General features: G+C 42.2%; 1 pseudogene; it reads left to right on the top strand.

Annotated features, from left to right (window-relative positions):
- The first annotated feature begins 791 nt into the window (after positions 1 to 791).
- Positions 792 to 1,123, top strand: LOC116895591 (annotated as a pseudogene).
- The last annotated feature ends 13,394 nt before the right edge of the window (positions 1,124 to 14,517 follow it).

Below are 14,517 nucleotides of genomic sequence, written 5' to 3'. Positions count from 1 at the left end.
GCTTCCTGGACAGGCAGTCTTGGATTCATAGAACCTAGCCTTCTAGTGGCCAAGATTAGGCAGGAGCTGGTGGTCATGTCCTGATTGGCTCCAGAACTTTATTTGACCTGGGGCTATGAGGGTAAGAAGGAAAGACACACACAGGGAAGCCTGTGTTTTTGGGTGGAGAAGCTGCGGCATCCCAGAAACTCAGTGTGTTTATTTACAATTGAACGGGGAGGAGGCATTAGTGCATAGGTAGCGTTATTAACAAGGAAACAGGCCTGGCTAATCTTAATAGAAGCAGTGACTATAGGTGTCTTTGGGCCACAATCATCTGGGGAGGGAGAAAACCTGTGTTTCTGCACACACTACCAACATCCTCATGTCAACCATTCCCGCAGGCCCGAGGCACTGCGGTTCTTGACACAGCATCATCCAGGCAAACAACGCACATTCACTCGGAGCTCTCCTCACTTCCTGCATAGCTTTTGCCTCTGTGATCCAGCATACCTGAGCAGGCCAAGTGCATGCCGACAGACAGCAACAAGATCAGAAGTTTTGCACGTTTAATTAGATCTTTCTTTATTATACAGAGTATAAATTAATAAATCATGCCAAAGGACATCATTCTGAAGTCGTCTCCCTGAAGAACCACCAGTGGTTTTGATTTGCTGATATTTCTATTGAAATAAGAAAATAAAATCACTTATTTTGCATCAGTGCCATCATGGCCGATATGCGGCTTCATAAATTTCCTTTCACATTTTATGCTAAGAAGTTTATTGGCAGACGCAGTGGGAGCTGGTGCTATGGTCTCCACAATCCTTTCTGTATCACAGATGGCTTCCGTCTGGAGAGCAACAAGATCATCTCTTCTGAATCATTCTTTGAGGAAAATGAGTTAGCAAGAAGGAAAGCCTGATCCTGTGGAAGCAAGCCCTCAAGAAGTCAAAGCTGCCTGTTGGCCGTTTTGACTCACTGAACGACTCACCCGAGGAGAGAGACCCACTGCAGAAGTTTCCAGATGATGTTAATCCAGTTACCAAAGAAAAAGGTGGACCCAGAGGCCCAGAGGCCCAGAGGCCCAGAGCCTACACGATATGGAGACTGGGAACAGAAAGGACGCTGTATTGACTTTTAAGTCGCATAGTCTCAGGACTGCAGTTATTTCCTGAATTATTTACTTTACCTTGTTTTCTTTTTCTGTATCCGTTAAGTCTTGTAACTTCCATCAGGGTCTTAAAATGCATGTGATAGCTTCGAGGAACAAAGGCTGCTCTAGATCAGGAGCGTGGAAACACTTTTCCATTAGTGTGTTAACATCATCTTAAGGGTGTCGGGGCAGAGAGCCTGTGATAAGAGCCGCAAGCCTTTGCCATGGCCTTTTACTTACTTACATTATTTATTTAATCAGTTGTTTATAAAATACACATGTAAATAAATACCTTTCGAAGATTTTATTTAGATTTATTATTTTATTTTTATAAGTATGAGTGGTTTTTTCACCCTGTGTGTAAGTGTGTACTTTGGAGCCCATGAAGGCCAGAAGGGGCTATCATACTCCCCTGGAACTGGAATTGTGGGCGACTGTGAGTCACCATCTGGTTCCTGGGAACTGGACCCAGAACCTCTGCAAGAACAGCAAGTTTCAAAACCTCTGTGCCATCTCTCCGACCCCCAAGAACTAGTATTGTTATTTTTAACTGTGTTTACTTGTGTATGTCTGTATATATATATATGCACATGTGAGTGCTGTTGCCCTTACAGGCCAGAAGACGGCGTCAGATATTTCTGGGGCTGGAGTTACAGGCTGGTGTGGCACTGGGTTGCCAGCAGCCAAGCTCAGGTTCTCTGGAAAGCCTGTCTCTCTCTTAACCACAGAACTGTCTTCCCAGTCCCAATAAAGTGACTTTTACACAATTGTTGCTATAACAACACAATTGTTAATGCAATTGTTGTTATATAATTGTGTGCTGGTTAGTCTGAGTCCAGTTTACATAAGTTAGAGTCATCTAGGAGGAAAGAACCTCAATTAATGAAATGCTTCTTCTATCAGACTGGCCTGTAGGCAAGTTTGTGGAGCACTTTCTTGATTAATGATCAATGTGGGAGGGCCCAGCCTACTGTGGCAGTGCCCCCATGGGGCAGGTGGTCCTGGATCATATACAAAAGCAAGCTGAATTAGCCATAGAGAGCAAGCCACTGAACAGCTTTCCTCTGCTTCAGTGCCTGACCCCCGGAACTGCTTTTACTTCTACCTTGATTTCTCTTCATGGTAGACTTTTACATCTGTGTCATCTGCTAGATGGAATAACCCCCCCCCAAAAAAGAATTTTTACTAATAATTTGAAGAATTGTTTTGTTAAGCTGACATAACATAGTACTCAGAAATAGAGGTGTTAAGTAAATGTTCATTGAATAGATGAGTTAGGTTTTGTGGTCTGTTTCCTTATCGGAAGGTACTGTGCTTGATTCTACTTTGGTGCTATGAACAGTGTTTGAGGGGCATCATTATGTACTTCTTCTTATTCTTTATGGTTTTGTTATATAACCTCCAAAGACCAGAGTGACCAGGTGCATGGCTGTGCTATTTACTGACAGATTTCTCCTTGCAAGGGAATGACTTTGTGTTTCTATTGTGATGAAGGAGAGCGTTCTAGATCTTTAGACCTTGGCCAGAGCTACTAGGCTGGTTAATACATTTTTTCCCTAACACTTGTTAATTTAATAGGTGAAGAGAGTGTGACTTTAATCTGCAAATATCTCTCTTCAAATAATTATCAAGTAACTTTTGCCTCTCATCTCCATTTAGTAAACCTTTTCCTTATGGCCTGGCGGAACCTAATTAGCTTTTTAAGTTTTCTCAATAAACCTCATCCCAGCACTTAGAGACCTTCAAACTGAATGTGCAGAACATCCCATGCATTCTACTGGAAGGCCCCAGGTAGCTCTACTTGCAGGAACATGCTACCGTTGTGGGCAGCCCCCTTGTAGTGGTAGGAGTTTGGCAACACCTTATATTCAACATGAGTTCATTCATTTTCATTCTCAGCTCTAAGAAAGGATGTGGTGCAAGAGGATGTTGTAAGCTGACAGGCTGTCATTTAGCTGTCAGACTTCGGCTTATAAGCTCTGATTGGCAGCCCCTGCTCTGGGTGCTTGATCTTGCAAGACTTGGGCACAAAGAGGAGATTCTGGATCAATGTGCGATCTCACCAAAGTCTTGGCACACAGAAAGAAGGTCATAAATATTTTAGGGATGACGTGTTGTCTCTTTACTTGGTCTCTCTAGAAATTAGTATCAAATCTCCAGCACAGCAGAGGACCAAAGACAACAATGATGTTGATGATGATGGTGATACCAATATTATTGACTTGATGCTAGATCTATATTTTTAAACTTTTTATTGACAAATATTAATTGTACCTATTAATGGTATCCGACGTGATATTTCCCTATGCACAGCACGTATTGATCATGCCGTGCACCCCTTTACCATAAACCCAGCAACTCATAATCTCTAACAGTTGTGGCTATGCTCTTGAGTTGTTGCCTCTTTCAGGATCTACAAATGGACCTGTACATATGGGGCCTGCCTTTCTGTATCTGACCCTTGTACAAATTGTCATCCATTTCTATAGTGCTGTACGTGGCAGGATTTCATCCTTGTGGCTGGACCAGAGTCCTATGTTTGTACCACATTTTCTTTAGTCATTCATGGGTCGCTGGGCTTTGTGGTTGATTCCATGCATCTTGGTTATTGCAAATGGGCCACAATACACACGGCTGTGCAAGTGCCCAGAAGTAGGAAATGTTTGCTGTGTGGAAGACAGACGCTACAAGAAGGAGCTTGTGGGAAGGCAGCAAATGAAGGAGAAGGGGAGGGAGAAGATTTGGAGGAGTCCTTGTAACAGGCATGGATGGAACTCAAGGCCTACTGCAGGAGTTAGTCTTAGCCAGGAGGAGAGAAGAACAGATCTGGTAAAGAGGAGGGTTCGGAGTTTATGTTCCCTCATGGGAACAATGGCCTGGTATATTCTGACCTCTGTCAACAGTCAAACAGCCTAATGCTTGGAACAGGCACCTGTGCTCTTGTCCATAGACAGCCTAGAGTGTTCTACACAGCATCACAGGTAAAGTGTATACAGTGGAGGGAACTTAGGTCACAGAATGGATAGAAAAAACTCCAAGGCAAGGGACTATGCACTATCTTCTGCCCCTGCAAGCATGCTTTATTTCCTGGACATCCCCACACACATAGCAAAGATTGCTGCCCCACATGGTTTCTTTCCTTGTGTTGCTTTTAAGTTGATAGGGTGGTGTGTGTGTGTGTGTGTGTGTGTGTGTGTGTGTGTGTGTGTGTGTGTCTTTGTTTTAAAGGGAACAGAAAAAGGGTCTAAGCTGATCTGAACACTGTGGCATGATGGGTAATTTCTGTGGTTCTACTCACTAAGTTCCAGTAGTGTCCCTTTCAGCTATGACAATGAAAGTATGCCTCCTGACCCCAATTTTTGTCCATGGTCTGCAAAGCTCTCTCCTGGTCCTAATTCGAAGAAAGCATGATAGAGAAGGTCATTTATTTTTCTTTACAAGTACACAAATAAAATATGAACTAGAATTTTGCTACCTAAAGGTAGTTGGTCCATCACACTAGTCAAACAGTTGCATAATAGAGGAACCAGCTGCTGTGAATGCTAACTTCCAGATAAGACCATTTGATATGGAACGAATCTCTGCCATCTTTTATTTCTCCCAGAAAACTGCCCATGTAAGTATTCTCTGCCCCAACTCATGGCTCAGATCCATGGTCATATTCTCTGTTCCATATCATGGGTGATGAGCTCTTAGCTTGTAAATTAAATATCTTCCTACTTGCATTGTCTAAGTTATATAAATATTAAAATAATTACAATTAATAATGAACAACTTTTACTTATCTAACAGGAAAAAGAGAGAGCCCACTTATATAATTTCTCATGGATTCTCCTGCTATACTAGGAATCTCAAACAATTTACCTGTGAAAATAACTATCCATTCACTTTTTAATCTGTGTCAGTTATTCTGAGTCTCTCCCTCTCTCTCTCTCTCTCTCTCTCTCTCTCTCTCTCTCTCCCCCCCTCCCAGGACTATCCCTGTTTGGCTTTTGCTCCTACAATCCTGCCCCTTTCTCCTGGCTCTGGAATCAAACTTCATTTTACTTTGAGGCTCTAACCATGACCCAGAATAGACTAAGTATTTCAATTATCCATTTGTTAACTTCTTCCAAACTGATCTAAAAGTTCATTGGAAGTGGAGACTGGCACCACCTTGTCTGTAGCTAAAGTTCTAAACATTACCCAGCCTGTGTTTATTGGCAGAAAGTCAGAGGTGGTGATAATTGAAACTGAGTTGCAAACAGACAATATCTACATGAACAATATCTGGTTTCTGGAGAATCTCATAAAGTGAACTACTAACGAAGATAATTAAATGAAAGGAGAATGCAAACAAATCATATCAGTAATGGCAAAGGAGTGGGAGCTGTAAGGTAGAAAGGTTGGGAAAGTTCAAAGGGGCTTCCAGGACCAAATTCATGATAGCTTGGAATATTTCCCAGATGGATTGAAAGGGTCCTGCCTAGTTTAACGCCACCTCTGTAGTCCTGCCAGCGGTTGGTACAGCACAGCTTCAGGGAGGAACCGATGTAATTTGAAAATCCACTGCCCTAGTCAGCATTGACTGTCAACTCAATGCTGCCCACAGTCATCTGAGAAGGGGGTCTCAGCTAAGTAACTGTCTTTGGCAGGTTGGTCTGTGAGTGTCTCTGTAACGTATTGTCTTTATTGCTGACTGATAAGGGAGGGCCCAGCCCATGTGAGCAGTTAGTCCTGGGCTATATAAGTGAATGTATAACTAAATGTATGTATAACTAACCACGATCCCCCAGTGAACCAACAAGCAGTGTTCCTCCATGGTTTGTGCTCCAGGTGCCACCTGAGTTTTCCTTCAGCAACAGTCGGTGACTTGGAAGTCTAAACCACATAAACCCTCTCCCCCTCTAAGTAGCTTTGGATCGGTGTTTTATCAGAGCAGCAGGAGAAAGACTAGACCATCTACTCAGGTGGAAGGTTAGAATCAGATAATACCATGAGCAAAACCATGCGAATTTGTATCATAAAAAGCTACCTACTATCTTTAACCTCTTCTATTCTGGGACATTGTGAGGACTCGCTATCCTTGGTGGTTTCCTGTCTAAACCCTGTGCTGCTCATGGCTCCAGGTTTTTCCCTCCACATACTCCTTTATTGCCTCTTCCCAAGACAATAATTTTATAATATCATTTTCTGGATAGAGAATAGGAAGCCAATTCCATCTTTCCCGTGGCAAGGCTGGCACATTTGTTTTCTGTTATTGATTTAGGAAGCATCTTTCAGCATCTCTCTTCATAATTGGAAGCACTGCCTGGTGGCTTCGGAGGCAGCTTTATTTTTCAATGGGTTTTTCTTTTATTTTGGAGATTGGAGGGGTGCACAGGTCAGGAGAGCCTCCAAATCTCTGGGTTTTCTGAGCGGCTAGAGTAGGTACAGACTCAGAGGCCTTGGTGCTCCAGTTTCTTAGTGTTTCTGCAAATAGATCCTATGCTGGTTAGGTTGTTTGTTTGTTTGTTTGTTTGTTTGTTTTTGTCCAATTATACAAACTAAAGTACAGGGGAAGAAGAAACCTCAATTGACTGATATAGAAATGTCCCACCCAGTGTGCATGGTGCCATCCCTGGGAAGGTTGTCCTAGATTGGATAAGAAAGCAAGCAGAGTCAAGCCAGTTAGCAGTGTTCCTCCATGTTCTGTGCCACAGTTCCTGCCTCGAGCTCTTGTTCTGATTTTCCATCAGAGATGCCCTGTAAACTGTAAGGTGAAATAAAGCCTTTCCTTCCCAGGTTGCTTTTGGTTGTGGTGTTTATCACAGTACCAGACAGGAAACTAGAACAGCTATCTGCTGCCTGACTCTTTCATTTTCCTTCTAGATATCTAGGAACCAATGTATGCTGCGCTAGACCGGAAGGAATAAACCTTACGTTAGACAGGACCTTGGTCACAGCAAGTATGGGAGAAACAGCCTTCTCTGGAGATAGTTTTCAGCAAACCAGCTCTCTTTGTTGGGGGTAAACAAGGGCTATCTGAACCTTGGGGAGCAGGTATTGGTTTTGGGGATGAGTGTATATCATTGGCTAGGACTGAGATGCTAGGGATGTTTTGTTTGCGTGGAGAGGAATTCCAGGTGCTTAGTGAACATGCCCTTATAAGGAGAGAGGAAGTTTAACCTGAAATCTGGCCACCAGGCTATGTGACACTTCAACAGCAGCCAAGGTAGGGATCAAGAGGCTACATGTGCCAGAGTATGCAGGCCCAGAGCAGGGAACATGCAGTTTTATTTCTGCCAGCCTCAGGATGCGATTTCTTGGGTTTAGAGACATTTGGATATCACTCTTACTTGGGATTGACTCCCCCTGGTCACCTGGCTTTCTGGTCCCTCGCTCACCAACAGCCATTGCCTCAGGTTTCTAACTCTTCCTGAACATTCCCAAGTTTGGGGGATTTGTCCAACCTATTCAATGAGGAGGATTGAAGCCAGGGATAGGATTCTTATAATTTATATGGATATGATGTCACTGGCACAACTTTGCACTCCATTTAACAGCACTTGTAACCCACAGAATCAGGGCTAATAGATCATTCCTGAGCCAGGCCAGTGCACAGTGTGTTCAGCTATGGAGCTGTCACATCTTCCCTGCGTCCCTACAGAGGATCATAACCAGAATAAGTTTACTCTCTTCCTGAAAAACCTACCACTGGGTAGAAATCCATCTCACATAAGGTAGGCAGCTCAAGAGCCTACAGAAGGAACTCATGGACTCCCTTTTGGAGTGACCAGGACTTACCAGCATGTTCTGTTCCTGACCTTTCCTCATTCCTGTTGGTCCCTGGGTATTATTGGCCAATTGTATTTGCATCAGTTACTTCCCCAGTCCCTGTACTAAGAAAGTTTCTCTTGCTTTTAATCTGCTATCTTGTTATTTTTTCTGTGTGTTTTGCATCTTTTTGTTTAGCTATTTTCCATTACTGCTTTTTAAAGATATCTATCTATCTATCTATCTATCTATCTATCTATCTATCTATCTATCTTTGAGTGTAGCAATTCCAATTCTTTCCCTTTTTTCACTAAAGCAGCAGGTGATTATAAGGTGCTAATAGGTCAGAGTCCCTGGGCCAGACCTGGAATCTGACCCATGAGGTGAGTCCTGTCATTGTCCAGGGTCTGCTGTCTAGGAGATTATTCATTCAGTGAGACAGCAATAGTGATGTCTGTGCCAGTTCCAGACCACATTCCCCATAAAACTGCAGGACAGGATTAATCTCTTGGTGGGGAAGTTACATGTTGAGGTATATGGGGTTTGTTTAACAACATACACTGTTTTTTTTACTGTGGAAACTCACTGTGAGAAGGGTTTGAAAGAACTCTCCCAATACCAAGAGCAGAATGATAGTTTATTGACCCAAAGCCTCTTCCTGGCAGGTGCCATTAAAAGAAGACTTCGAATTATTGAAGGTATTACATAATATAGAAATGGAGACAGTTTCTTACCCCCTCTCAGATGGCATGGTGGCAGAAGTGTGAGGCAACTGGTAACATTATATATATCCTCCATCAGGAGGCAGAGTGATGAACTCTAGTGGTCATCTTATTTTCTCTTATTCAGTCTAGGAGCCCAGTCAACAGCAGATGTTCAATGTGGGTCTTCACACATCAGTTATGTAGAGAAGGGGAATAAGCTTCTAGATGCCTCTCTGGGTCTTTCTTAAAGCCTTACTTAATGCTCACTGTTAGTCTGCTCTTACCCATGACCATCTTAGGCAGCTGAAAAGTAAAATATGTTCCCATAATTGCTGTGAACAAAAGCCACCCTTGTAAGGCTTAGGAACCACTGTGGAGATAAGGTAGAAAGAGATAGGAGGGAGAAAGGCAGCTGACTTCTGAGCACAACACAGCCATTATCATCATGAACTCACAGCAACTGTGCTTGACTGAAGCGGGTTTGCACTAGACTGGCCCTGTCAGTCATGAATGTGTGGGTATGTGTTGGGGGGAGTGAGCTTTAACTATTTGTTACTGAAAGATTCTGTTACTGTCTTCAGTTGTGTTCCCATTGATGAGCCCACTAATCTCCAAGGGACAGTTCCAAAGCCCATAGTAGATATATGGGCTCTTGATTATACTCAGTGGATCACAGAACAAAAGAAACAGGTGTGAATGTGGGTGAAGAATTTATATAAAGAAGGGGTCTTGAGCTGGGTGGGGAAGAATGTAGTAAAAGTCCTATACTTCTCTGCCTGAGCTCATTGGGCAACTGTTAGTTGATGATGACTAGAATGCATTTTATATGCAAAAAGTGGTCGAAGTACAAATTAATTATTTCTTAAAACTCACAAATGTACTTGGGGGGAAGACTGTGTGCATTAGGTAACTTCTTAAAAACAGACAAAACAGAATAGGAGATTCAAGTGAATGCTGAGACACCTCAAGTGACAGCACTGTGGGTGTGGCAGTGGAGCTTTGCTAGAGCTCAGCTGCCATCTTCCGAGGCTGCCCTGCTGAGGGGCTGTAGGAGTTTTAAAAATAAGACACTCTGATCTGATTTCTGTGGGGAGCAGGGAAAGGGACTTAAGGAAGTTAAAACCTTCTCTTGGAGAATGACTCCCTAGTTTATTCCAAGTTCTTGGTAATTTCCAGAATTCTGAAATTTTTGATTCTGAAAACATTTGCTACGTCTCTCCCTTACTTTCTTGAAGAGAATCCTTGGGTGTCTCTGGACTTGACTTTGTTCTGCTCTGTTCCCAATCGTAATTGTGCTGCAACCTTGGCCTGGCCCAATAGCGGATCTACTAGGTGAGTTTGACTCTGGCCTTCAATCCCTATTTACCTTTCTGCCTATGCTTCCACATCCTGTTACATGACTATACCCATAAAACAGGTAGGACCAACGTGTGTGCTCCTTGGTGGCTTTCAGTATAGTGCACAAGTGAGCATCATGGTGTTTAGCATACAGAAGTGTATACCAAAGGGCTCCCTAAGTGAGGATACACTTGGAAGCATGGACATTGTAGACTTCTTAGAAATTCCAGTTCTCAGGTCCTAAACTGATCTACTAAATAAGAAGTCAAGGGCAGGGCCTGGGTAATGTTTAAACAAACATTCTAGGCGGCTCTTGGCTAATTCAAGGGTAAGAACTACCGAGCTAAAGTGATGTATATATTTCACATTGGTTAAATATTCTCATACTCTGAGTAGCCCTTTGTTCTCTGTCTGCACGGAGTTCAGTGACCTTAGATGATTTACCTTCAGATACAGGCTTTCTTTACATCCAATCCCTTGATATGATGAAGTCAACATGTAATCAGGGATGAGGAGAAGTTACATCTTTATTTTTCATATTTATTATTATATCTGGGTTACCAGACCTAGAAGCAGCTTCTCTCTTCAGTGGTTTAAAACAAAAAGAATAACTGTTGAATTTTATTACATTAAAAGGATTTTCACATAGATTTTTAATCTAAAAGTAATTTATAATTTTGTGTAAATGCATCTACATTTTTTCCCACCTAAGTTATCTTTATCTTATGTTAGGAATTCAGGCATTTTGGATCGATTTCTCAGTTCTGCTCTTTGCTTATCCGTACACCTACCGGTATGCCCCAACCACACTGTTTTGATTAGGATAACTCTGACATTCACTTACACCTAGAACATAAGTCTTTTCCAAAGCATTCTCAGAAGTCAGGTATATTCCTTTATGTGCAATTTATAATTCATTTCCCCAGTTTTAAACCTGAGGCCCGAGTGTGTCAGAAGCCCATTGGGATTCTGATTGAGTCGCATTGTGTTGGAAGTGCTTCTATGATGTTGAATCTTCTCACTCAGAGATATGACATCTCCATTTGCAGAAATCGTAGACTTCACAAAAATATTAATCCTAAAATACGCATTCCAGGCTTGTGAATTTCTCAACAGACATATTTGCAGTTATGTGTAGCTTTAGTAACTGTCATGAATGGAATATGTCACAGTTTCAGTTTTGAAATGCCTGGTTATGAGTAAGAAAAAAACTGTTGTTTTTTTTTCCCAAATATTTATATAACAATATATTATTGTGATTTCCAAAAGAAAAACAGGACTTAAAGCTTTTCTCTTACTTCCACCTTCTGAATTTTCTAAGAGTAAAATCATATTATCTACAAAGGGGAAAGCTGTTTGATTCTATTGTGGTTTGTCCTCAAAAATCTCTTCTCCAGGCTGGCTGGGAGGATGTCCTGTTTCTTGTCCTGTTTCCACTAGCCTGTTGGGTTTTATGTAATTGTCAAAAAAAAAGAAATTAAGTAAACGATGTTTCCTGAGGCATTCTTAAGACACCTAGAGAAATGGCTTCCAAGAGATGCATTCCTCATGAAGCATCCTGAGCAGCAGGGAGCACGCAGGCTTCCTCAGATCCCCTGTCTAAACCGTGCAGACCCTTAAGGAAACTGTTAGAGTCAATGTTGGGTTGTACCTCTGAGTGAATATTTGTTCCACACAGGGAATTTCCCTGTGTTCCGTTCACTGCATTGATCATCAGATTGAGCGTCCTATTGTGTGTCAGCTTTTGAGGCCCACTGCTCTCTGTCGCTGCAGTTCTCTCAGGCAGGGACAACAAAAGGGAACTGTGTTCTATTACTCATCCCACACTTGACACAGAGCATAACATCACAGGAGACAAGAGGATAAGAATCTATGCCACAGAGAACCTGTGGTCCGGGGAAATCAGGAGCATGTATGATGATGAGGCCCGAATGCCAAAGGGTAAAGTTTTCCCAGGACAGAACTTTTGAAGAAAGAGAAGGACAATTCTCTGGGTTAGGCCTACCAGGGACATCAGTATGACCAGGACACCAAGGAAATCTACCTCTCTTATATGGAGTAAGAAGCAAAATATTCTGGAAACATCCCTATTTTGTATAGAGAGTAGTGGGGTCTCTTATTCTATTACACTGCTCAGCCTCTGTGTAAGCTTCCAGTGCCCGGGGGCTTGCCTGTTGGGACACACACTGTTCAAGTGGGCTGTCCAAATGGATTTTCCTGGTCCACACTCAAAACCATGTGAGTATCTGAAACTATTTATCCTGCTTTCACTTCTATAGGCATAATAAAACATTCTGACCAAAAACAACTTAGGGAGGAAAAAATTTATTTGGTTTAAAATTTCAGGTTACACTCTATTATCACAGGGAAGTCAAGGGAGGAGCTCAAACATCATATCCATGGTCAGAAGCAAAGAGGAATGAAGATTCCCATGTTGCCTACTTGCTTGCTGCTAACTCAGTTAGCTTTTCTTTATTCTCAAATAGTTCAGGGCCCAGTCCATAAAATGATGCCACCAATACTCAAGGTGGGTCTTCCCACCTCAATTAATAATGCAAATGATCCCCTACAGACATTCACACAGACCAACTTGGTCTATGTAATTTCTTGTTGAGATTCCCTCTTCCTAAATGAATATAGGTTATGTCAAGTTGTCAGTTAACACTAAAGATAGTATGTTGTTGGGTTTAGTTGAACTTTGCATTACCCATTTGCCTGTGTGTGTGTGTGTGTGTGTGTGTGTGTGTGTGTGTGTGTGTGTGTGTGTGTGTGTGTGTGTTGGATACCCTGGATCTGGAGTTATTGACAGTTGCAAGCTGCCATGTGGGTGCTGGGAACTGAACCTGGGTACTCTGCAAAAACAGCCTGTGTTCTTAACTGCTGAGCCATCTCTCCATCCCGAGATAAGTTTAATTTTCACTCAATGTTTGAGGTTGTAGTCCATGGCTAGTTGAGTCTGTTGCTCTGGCCCTGTGGTGGAACATCCTGGCATTGGTGAGGGACAAAGCAAAACTGTCCGCTCTGTGTTTAGAAAGTGGAGACAGGAAGAAGAAGGAATCAAGGGCCCACATCTCCCTTCAGTGAACTAGAGATGTCTTCTTCAATGATACCCTGGATCTTAAAGGTCCTTTCTCAATATCTCCATTAGGCTGGGATGGAGTTCTACAAACCAAAATAACACCACTGTTTTCAGAAATATGTCCAGGAATGATAACTCTTAAGGCAGTATTTGGGAAAAGCTTCCATGAACCAGAGTTCACATTGGGTTTCCTACCTTTCCCAGGCCATCCCACTCAGCTTTCCGTACCTTGTCATTCCCTTTACCCCCATTTGCATCTCTTCAAGTATCCAATGTCTGCCTTTCAAAAGTCACTTTTCTGCTCAAATGAAGAGAAGGAAGAAAATAAGCTTTTCATAAGCAAATAATTAATTTTTCCACATCGCATTTTCCTGCACTATTTGTCACCGAAGTCAGTTGAATACACAAACAGATGCAGATTCATTGCATAGTAAACTATTGGTAGTTTTAATTGGACACAAATATTTGTTCATTATCAATCTTCGTATTGCATCAAAAAGTGACAGTTACAGAACCACAGGTAACGGTGCAGATAAACACCCACAAGGAAGGCAACATAATTGCAAATTTCTGTAAACGCCCACACAGAAAGCAAAGCAATTGCAAATTTCTGCCAAGATCTTCCTGGTGAGTGCCAGGAGACCAGACCTCTAGTTTTCTTTACCTAACAGTCTACCGGCAAGGCTTGTGTCTCTGTGTGCACACCATGGGCCTCCCCCTGGTCCTCCACTCTCCTTGACAAGTTGTCTGTCTGGCTTTAAGATCCCCTATGGTCTCTAGTCAGCTATGACTGTATCTTTAACATGTGAGCCAAGCTGTGTTGAATAGAACAATGTAGTCAAGACAAAGGGACAGTCCCAAGCCTGAGTCACCTGCCTTTCCTTAGCATCAGAACAAAGTGAGAATGCGCTCTTCGGATCTGAGGGAATAGAAGCTATTCTTTGGCTTGCTGCTTTATATTAAGCTGATAACAAATCTTCAGCATTCACATAAATGCTTCCAGTCACAGTGTATCAAGCTTAATTATAATGAAGAAAGTGTCTAATGGGTTCATCTTGAACAGAAAGGGGGAGCAATTGCAGAAGCTTTTTTTTTTTAAGAAAAATATTTTTATTCAGCAAAGCTCTTTATTTGAAAGAAATGCATTTATGGCCTCAAAAGAAAAATTCTCAGGAAAGGTTATAGAAATGGCAAAGTGTGTTATTTTTCTTTTCTCTTTGTTCTTTGACTATTCAAGTTACACACACACACACACACACACACACACACACACACAAAGAGAGAGAGAGAGAGGGGGAGAGGAGAGAGAGAGAGAGAGAGAGAGAGAGAGAGAGAGAGAGAGAATAGTTCCCATCTCACCTAGTGACAGGCCACTTACTTCTAATAAGTACTCATGAAGCACCAGGGGAGAGCAAAGGCCTGTGGGAAGGGAAGAACAGGGGGACTCATCCACAAATCCTCAATCTACTTGTTTTTGAGAGAAACAACACACAATTATGTAATATGTAGAGAAAAAATTACATTAT

This window comes from Rattus rattus, chromosome 3, assembly GCF_011064425.1.
Source record: "Rattus rattus isolate New Zealand chromosome 3, Rrattus_CSIRO_v1, whole genome shotgun sequence".
Classification (NCBI taxonomy): Eukaryota; Metazoa; Chordata; class Mammalia; order Rodentia; family Muridae; genus Rattus; species Rattus rattus.
This window is presented reverse-complemented; position numbering and strand designations above follow the sequence as displayed.